Source organism: Typopeltis vanoorti, chromosome 12 (genome assembly GCF_054136105.1).
Source record: "Typopeltis vanoorti isolate ZY-2024b chromosome 12, IOZ_Tvanoo_1.0, whole genome shotgun sequence".
Lineage (NCBI taxonomy): Eukaryota > Metazoa > Arthropoda > Arachnida > Uropygi > Thelyphonidae > Typopeltis > Typopeltis vanoorti.
The window spans coordinates 64,074,876-64,084,089 of NC_143560.1; positions in this window are offsets into that span (position 1 = coordinate 64,074,876).

The window sequence follows — 9,214 nt, forward strand, 5'->3', positions numbered from 1 at the left end:
CTATCAACCTCCACCTCGCATCATGCTGCTTCAAAACTACTGCCACTAGTTTCTCCTCATATCTCAACTTTGTATGGACACAACTCCTTGACTATCATCAGCAGCACTCCTTCCCATTTTGCCCTTCCTAACCTTACAAAAAACTTTATAATTCTTCCATTTTATTTCTCTACTAACCATATTTCACTTATTCCAACTATTTTTCGGCAAATAAACCCATTTAATGCAACAATTTCATCTCCATTTACCTGATACTCTACTCCTGACATTTGTAATTAAGCATAGCAATTCATTTCTTGGTCTATAACCAGTCTACCCATGTGACCCCCCCCCCTCATCTGCGACTTCTCCACCCCTGCTCCTTTCTCCTTACCCTTTGTCCCATTTATTTCCCTAAGACTCATCTATGCTCCATTATTTGACCTCTTTACCAGCAGCACAAATAAGTAGTGAGAAGTTGTTTCCAGTTGCATAAAACTCCGAATGACAGTCATCAAGTGCTATTTTCAAATCAGTGATCAGCTTGTACTGTGTATTTCTGTTTTTGTAACTTTGTAGTGTTTCACTTGTTAATAATTTAAGTTTTTGAATAATTATCTATCCATTTTCTCCTCCTCCTTCAAATCTTCAGAAAATATCACAGTAAACCATATATGCAACTAGTGTTTCTATATCATGAATGCAGTGACATCTTAAATACAACCAGTGAACTTTATTTGCTTAAATTATCAGTTAAATAAGTTTCATTTACTATTGGCCATAATAATTTCAGGTGTGGCTTCATATTGACAAAGTATAAAGTCTTACCTCAGTATCACGTGGGACCTCCAAATGCCATATTGCTGCTTGAATTAGATATGGTATAGCTACTTGCTAAATTGTTTGAGATATTCATCAGCGCATTGGTAGAACCCACAGCATCATGTCTTATGAAAGTATGACACAAATACTGTTTTTTACTTTCTTGCAATCATTTGTGAGCCAGGTTGATGATTATTTTGGGTATTTATTTTAATTTATTAATGGAATAATGCAATATTAAAAGTTCATTTTTTTCTGTTTATATTTTTTTATATACAAAGTTATATACTCTGTGAATTACATGACATTCAACCCCATTACTTTCCAAGTGGGATGGATGTTGGAAATCATTCATATTTTAGATCAAAAGCAGAAATAAGTCTGTTGAAACATCAGACACTGACCTCTTGTTATCTTGTTAAAAATGCTTACGTTTCATTATATATATATATATATATATATATATATATATATCAGTGGCATCGCATGCCCATTTCGGTTGGGTATTCTGTTGAGTGGGTTATGCAACCTGCGCTACAAAATTCATGTCAATTTGACCATATGATTGCATTTTTATCGATGTATGAAAGTTTTGAGAGTATATAGCGCATCAATGCTCATCTTAATTGGTTCAATGCAATTAATTGTAACCAAATTTGCATAGAGTGGGGGAACAATCTGTTTGTTTTAGAATTTATTAGAGAACAACAATAAAGGAGAATGCTCTATTTGGTTGGTATATTTGAATTACTCAAAGGTGAAAATATCTGAACCATCATTTATAAGATGCAAGAATGGGAAATTAAAGGAAAAAATAAGTGTGAGTTCAAATACTTTCATTAATGGCAAACAAATTATTAATAATTAACATTTGTGAGATGTGTGTCCCATAAGTTGCTGAGTACGGCAAATAGCATGTGATCCTATAAAGTCTAGATATTAGTGAATTTATGAAGGCATAATTAAAAAAAAATAAAAAGAAAAAGAATGAGAGGAAGAAAAGAGATTGGTTTGCAAAGTAAGTATAAATAACTAATCAATAATAAACAGTCACTAATACATTTAGTAGTTCAGTTAAAAACTATAGGGAGGGGCTAATCCAATGAACTTATAATGTTGATCGGCAGGAATACAAATGGTTTTATGGAGCAGCAAATCATCTTGTAAAATTTGTGCATGTTATGTGTATTTCTCTGGTTTATGTATATTTTGCTCTATTTTCTAAGAATTTTCTTTTGTTTACTGAGACAGTATACATTTTATGCAATAATAGGATACATAATATCGGAATATTATGTATCCTATTATCTACAAGAAGTTTATTGTAGATCAATAAACTTCTTGTAGATCAACAACTTCTAATACACTGAAGTATTCATTTTTATTCAGGAATAGATAAATTTTTACTGTCTGTTGTTTCTGAAGACTAGAATAAAAATGTCCCTATACTGTTAAAAAAACTTTCCCACTTCAACAGATGCTATACTGCACAAGCAAGAAAAACATTTAGCTTTGTTTATCGCTAAATACAGTAAACAGATATTTAACATTTGTGTACTATATTTAGGAACAATTAGTGTAAGACAACTCAAACCACGCACTTAATGGAAAAACACTCTGCTCCTGCAGGCTGTGCTGCATGCATGCAAAAAGAACAGAGTTATTGTAGCATTAAACACGACACCTAATTAAACACATTTGTCCTAACATCCGCTTTCAAATTTCAGTTCCAGAAAATATGTGTAACAGCTATTTGTAACATAGCCATTGTATACAGAAAGTGCTCAATTTATGAAAAGCAGAATGAATCAGCTAACGCCTTTTTATTCCCGTATACGGGGAGTAGGCGAGGCCATTTAGCCCTATCTAACTTTTGGAGACTGAGTGGGCAGTTCAATCTCCACTGGTACCAATCAGAGATAGATGGCCCAAGGCTATCACTAATTAAGCGGTACTCAGTGAAGAGAGACGGCTCAAATGTGCCGCCATCTCGTGGTCCCTAACCCTAACACAATATATTTAATGTCTGAAATAATGTGGGTTCTACGGTCGATTTTCTTGAGTTTACAGGACGAAAAACCTGAGTTTCCGGGAGGAAAAACCTGCTTGCCCGTGCCAGAGATCGACTAACTTGGGAACCGGTCAAAAAAAGGCTTAGAAAAATTTCCTCTAGTCGCCGACTAGACTCGAAACCAAGTCTTCCTTCGTGCGGCCAAGCGCCGTGGTTGGCAAACGCCACATCCACTGAGCTACACAGGCTCTAGCAGAATGAATATATATATATAACTTTGTATTTGAGATATTCGATATCATCCAGACACTTAACAAATGTTAATTTTAGAAATAAAATTCTACCACAGAAGTTGGACTAACATGCCATATAAGCTTTGTGAAAATATGACTACTCAATGCAGAAATGGCATACATATGCTAAAAGCTACTACCTCCCAGGGAATAAAAGGAACGACAGACACCCAGGTGCGAATGTGACAACATGCTAATATAATTTTAAATATGGAAAGCATAAAGGTCAAATGAACAATAGCTATGCTTTGTTGTTTTTCTAAGTGCTGTTTTTCTGAGAAACAAAGGGTTTATGCTTCTTGGTGAAGTTAGATTATTATTGGCAAATACTAGAGTGAGACATGTATAATTTGAATTTTGATACGATTTTTAAATACAGCCATATATAATTTGTACAGAAATCGGAAAAAGTAATCACTTGGGAAATTATCATTTTTCCAGACTGAATCAAAGAAAGGCTGAAATAACTCATTTTACTTACTTTATTTATACACAAGTTCCAATCTTATATTTTTCTTTAGGAATTGTGTTAGTACATCATCATAAAATGAAAATTTTTCTTCAGTTCCATCATCAATGTCTTTTCAGTAGCAATTAAGCTTAGGCTGCACAGCCTTTCCTGTGTTTGTGTTCCTCTATAACATGTATGTATTTTCTTCATAGTTCAAAAAAGAACTCTTGAATGTAGCAGTAGAGCTCTGAATCAACATGACAAGTTCTGCTAACTTATAAATTTCCTTGAATGCAACCTGAAGTTGATTTTCTTGCATGAATTTTAATAGGTGATGCACTGGTTTCCTGGCAAATTCTTCAGAAGAAAATAGTACTCTCAGTTCATTTTTCAAGTGAATGTAGTCAAAAACTGGGCCATAGAAATCCTTTAAATTTTTTAAAATACCATCGGAAAACATCTTTGCATACTGACCATGTCTTTCGCTACAAAGGAGTTGAAAAAATTCATGTTTCGAAAGTGAAGAGTATCTTTCTTCCATCTCCAGGTACATGCAGTCGACTATTCCCTGGTATAATTGAAAGCACATTCTCTATCTCTTCCAGTCCTTTTCGTCTCTTAGGTCTTGACTCATCAACTGTATGCTTCTCCTTTGATACAGAAACCCAAATATCATCCAATCCATGTTTCCTGTTATTCCTAAGCTGCTTCATAGTGTCATGCACTTTTTTTACAACAGTACAATATATCATAGGATGAAGTTTGCAGTATATTATTCAAGACATCAGTATAGCCAAATAAAACAGAAAAAAATTTCTAGAAACAAAATTGTTTGAAAATTTTGTAAGAAATGCAAAAAACCACGAACTTTGATTACAGCATCCACATCCCATTCCCCAGAATTCTCCATTATGTGTTCAAAAAATGCAATGAGTTGATTTCTGTGACAGTTTTACTGTGCTTGTTAAATGGGAAGTAAAGTTCCATCTGGTTGGTGCGATGGAGGGTAATTTTTTAGCAACAAAATCTTGCAAAGCATATATTCTTTTCAATGATTTAGAAAACTATGCCGCCAATGCTTTAATAGTTTGGAAAAACAATCTGCATTCCTTGATATTCGAGAGGCTTTGCTTCAGAACTAAATTCAAAATGTGGGCATAGCAATGTGTAAATATTGCTAAAGGATATGCCTCGATAACTTTCCTCTGTAAGCCATTAATATGGCCACTCATTACTCAGGCACCATCACAAGTTTGGCTGATTAACTTGTCGTCAATATTAAACTCCTCAGCTCTGTTTCAACATGTTTAAAAAGACCACTAGACATTCTATCATCACTTATGCCTGTAAATCCGATTAACCTTTCTCGTGTATTTGCCCATTACGAACAAAACGGAAAACAGTTGATAGCTGCGATTTTGACATGACATCAGATGTTTCATCCATAATAATTTATAGCATCTTTAACCACATCATATATAGCCCTAGTAATATCATTTGTACTGTGGAAGAAGTTCCTTGAAATACAGTCGAATCCTTCAAATGACTGTCTAAAAGAGGATCATACCCACAGAGCACATTTAAAAATTCTATATAATTTCCTCGATTAGTTGAATCTTCAGGCTCATCATGACCTCTCAAAGGAAGCCCTTGCTTAGCCAAATAGCATATGGCATCAATTAATCTTTTTAAAATGTCCCTATTTTTCTTGACATGTTCATTATGACGAGTAACTTCAATTTTTCTTTGTTTGTCAATGAGAGTGTCAATTCTTTGTTTTCCAAGCATCTTGATATTTAAAAATGATTGAACATGTGATTGGGAATGCTGATGTTTTTTGCATTGCTGCTGTTAAATGGTTAAGGTCAGAATATCCATGTTTATTTTAAACGCCTTTCTTTCTGGAGAGTAATAAACAAGGCCAACAAAAAAAGTCTTGACTGCACTTCACATCCAGTTAACCATTCTACTGTACTGTATTGTGAAATACAGAAGTGTCTCTTATACTCAGTTTTTGCATCTTTGTGCATACTCTGTAAATTTGGAAGAGGAGGATGAGACTTGCCTCCTTTGAGTAGTCATACAATCTACGAAAGTTCTGGCAGAAAACAGGACATTCAGTAAATCGTCAACACTGTTTTCCATTGTAAATATGGACAAAAAAGTTATATATTTATGGAAAATTGTATATTAAAAACTTGACATGTTATATATGTTATAACATGTTATATAGGTGAGCTCTGAGACAATAGCACCTAGAGGCTGTGATTGGTTACTATATCAACCAATCCAACTGAATATTGTCATGAGTTGCTGTTTTTGTTTTCTGAGTTTCATCTGTTATATTATATATATTTAAATTATATATTATATATATATATATATATATATATATATATATATATATATATATATATATATATATAATATATATAATATATAATATATAATTTAAATTATATATATATATATATATATATATAATATATAATTTAAATATATATAATATAACAGATGAAACTCAGAAAACAAAAACAGCAACTCATGACGAATGACAATGTTCAGTTGGATTGGTTGATACAGTAACCAATTACAGCCTCTAGGTGCTATTGTCTCAGAGCTCACCTAGCCTCAGAAATGTATACTGGATTGGCAGTCAGCTGGAGTAGATCATTTATGTATAGAAGAAAGAGAGTGGGCAAGAGAATTTTGTGTGACCCCAGCATTAGTTGTATAGATAGAAGATAAGGAGCCATCCACCGTCACTTGGAGTGAACATCCTGAAAAAAAGCTGGCTACCATTTGCAGAGGTTTGGGGGGGGGGCAGACTGAATGATGGGAGTTTTTCTAATAGACCTTTGTGCCAAACTCAGTCAAAATGCTTGGAGATATCAAGAGCAACCATGTGAGATTTTCCAAACCTTTCCAATATGTTTGTCCAGAGATGGGTGGTGAAGGTTAGTAGATCCATTATTGATTGACAGTGACAGTATCCATACTGTGAAGTTTGGATGCTGTCACTGTGTTTTGTAAATGTGTTTATTAGATGTGTCTTCGAGGTAGTATAGTATAGCAGTTGGCGATTTCTAAGGTAATGGAAAGAACTAAGGTAAGAGAAATTGGACGGTCATTTTGAAGGTTAGGATTTGTTACCCTTCTTAGGAATACATTGTATATTGGCTAGTTTTCAGATTGCAGGATGGATACTGGTGGAATAAGAAAGTGTAAATAGGTGGCATAAAGTGGGAGTCAGCTCTGGGGCACAGACCTTTAGGACAATTGAAGGGATGGACTAAAGATCAGGACTAAAGATTTTTTGGTATCCAGTTTGAACAAACTTTTTCTGATCTCTTTCTGGCACATGAGTAAATGCAGCATTGAATGTTGGGTATTTGGAATGGTTGGGGGAACATTTACCATGATCGGCTATGCAAGAGTTGGAGAAGTAGGAAACTAGGTTTTTTTTTTTTTTTCCTGTGGATGATGATACAATTGTACCATCTGGATAGAATAGTGGTGTGCAGAAGTTACAGCTGATAGCTTTGTGTAGAGCCCCCAGAAAGCATGACTGCCGTTTAGGCAAGATGAAAGTTTCCTGTGTTTAGCTCTTTCAAAATCAGTTTTTGATGTGATAATCTTGCAGCAATTCTGGTCTTTAATGTAGACTGTATAGGAAAATAGAGTTTTGGATGCCAGCCAGTTGTGGTGTGCCTGACTCTTCTTTTGTACAGCCTTGGCACACCTGTGGGAGAACCAAGGATTAGGATAAGGGACGAGAATTTAAGGTGGAGTGGGGAATAAATGTTTCTATGCTGATGAGTATTATTCTGGTGATTCTTTCTGCACATAAATTTGTTTAAGGTGACTGGAAACAGTAATCTGACCAAGGAAATGAGGAAGTAGAAGTGTATGTGTTGCTCCATGGAGAGGGGGGGGGGGATTTGTACTATTGTGGTCTGAGCTGCCTAGAGGGTAGACAACATTCCCAGTGTACTTAGTGAGGAAGAGGTCCAAAATTTGTGGAGAGTGGTTGGGATTGTTTGGTATTCTGGTGGCATATATGCACAGTTTGTGTGATTGCAAAAGAATTTGTGAAGGGTGTAATTTGGATATCGAAGATGGACAGTAACTGAAGGAGCTGTAGTTTCTGTCGAGATTAGGAGGTCTGATCTGAACAATAGTAAGCAATGATGAATGTCATTTATGTTGGTATTTATGGCATGGTTTAAGAGAGATCAAAAGTATTGTGAGAGTGAAAAGGGTTACCAGTAATCTAGGTACATTGATGTGATTTGTGTTAGGTCATTGCTTACTGCAGAAACTTCAGCATCTTATCCAGCTTGGTTTATTGGTTTTGTAAGTGGACAGCTAATTGGAGTTGTGGTTGTTAAGGTCACCTTAGGATGATGATCACTGTTTGGATAGCTGCATAAAAGAGAAAGATGAAGAGGTCAGAATGGTTTCCAGAGTTTGGAGACCAGTAAATGTAACAGATGAATGTTACTAAATAGGGCAAGGAAACATTAGCCAATGGAGGTCAAAAGCAAGGGACTCTAAATTAGCCATTCTCTGGCAAGCAGTGTCAGATCTCATAATGGCACAAGTGTCATCTTGGCAAAAAAGAATTGTGAAGGGTGTAATTCGGATATCGAAGGTGGACATTTGAAGTAGCTGTAGTTTCTATCGAGATTAGAAGGTCTGGTTTAAACAAAAAGATGATGAATGTCATTTATGTTGGTATTTATGCCATGGATGTTAGTAAAGCGGATGTTGAATTTTTTTTACTTTTATTTTATTTATTTATATATTTATTATTATTTTTTTGTAGAGATTCTGGGTTGATTTGTATGTCGTGCTTGGTCTGTTTTTTTTTTTTTTTTTTTTTTGTTTGTTGGCATTGGTTTTGAAAGAGTTTTGTTTTAGTTGCACTGTCAATGTTTGTACATTTCACCATTGGTTCATTCATGATTAGATGGATGGATAAAGTGGGGACATGCAGTGAGAGGAGATGGACTCTTGGAGATGACACTCATACATACATACATACAGAGACTAGTCTTTATGTTTTAATGTGGCTTTGATAGTGCCTCCAACCCACCACTGCCCTGATTCTCTGTACAGGCATGATATGGAAGATTATTCTTCTAATGAACAGGGTGGTGGTATTTCATGTGGTGATGAAAGTCATCTACCACACAGTGGATCTACTTAGCATTTCCTCCAACTTGGAAGTTATCCTTTTGCACCAGGAATATTTGCTGGGTTTGCTAGAGCACCTTTTGTGGGAAACAGGCCACATCAGTAGTGCACTCAAGATTTAATCTTGGGGGGGGGGAGTTGAGTAGATGATCTGGGAATACACACTATGCATCGCATATGACCTATGACTGAGCATCTGCGATGATCGCTAAGTATAGAAATGGAAGCATGATACAACATAAATAAAAAAAAAATGAATTTTAATTCGGAAAAGATTTTTGGAAAATTTTCTAGTGGTTTTTTTTTTTTTTTCTTTTCTTTTTTTTTGGGGGAGGGGTGCAGGGCCTTTTTATCCCCCCCCCTTCTGGTGTGCCACTGGACCACATCATGGGAATTTGACTTGATAGGGAGAGGTTGTTATATTGCATATCATGTGCTCATTAATAGTACAAATATGTA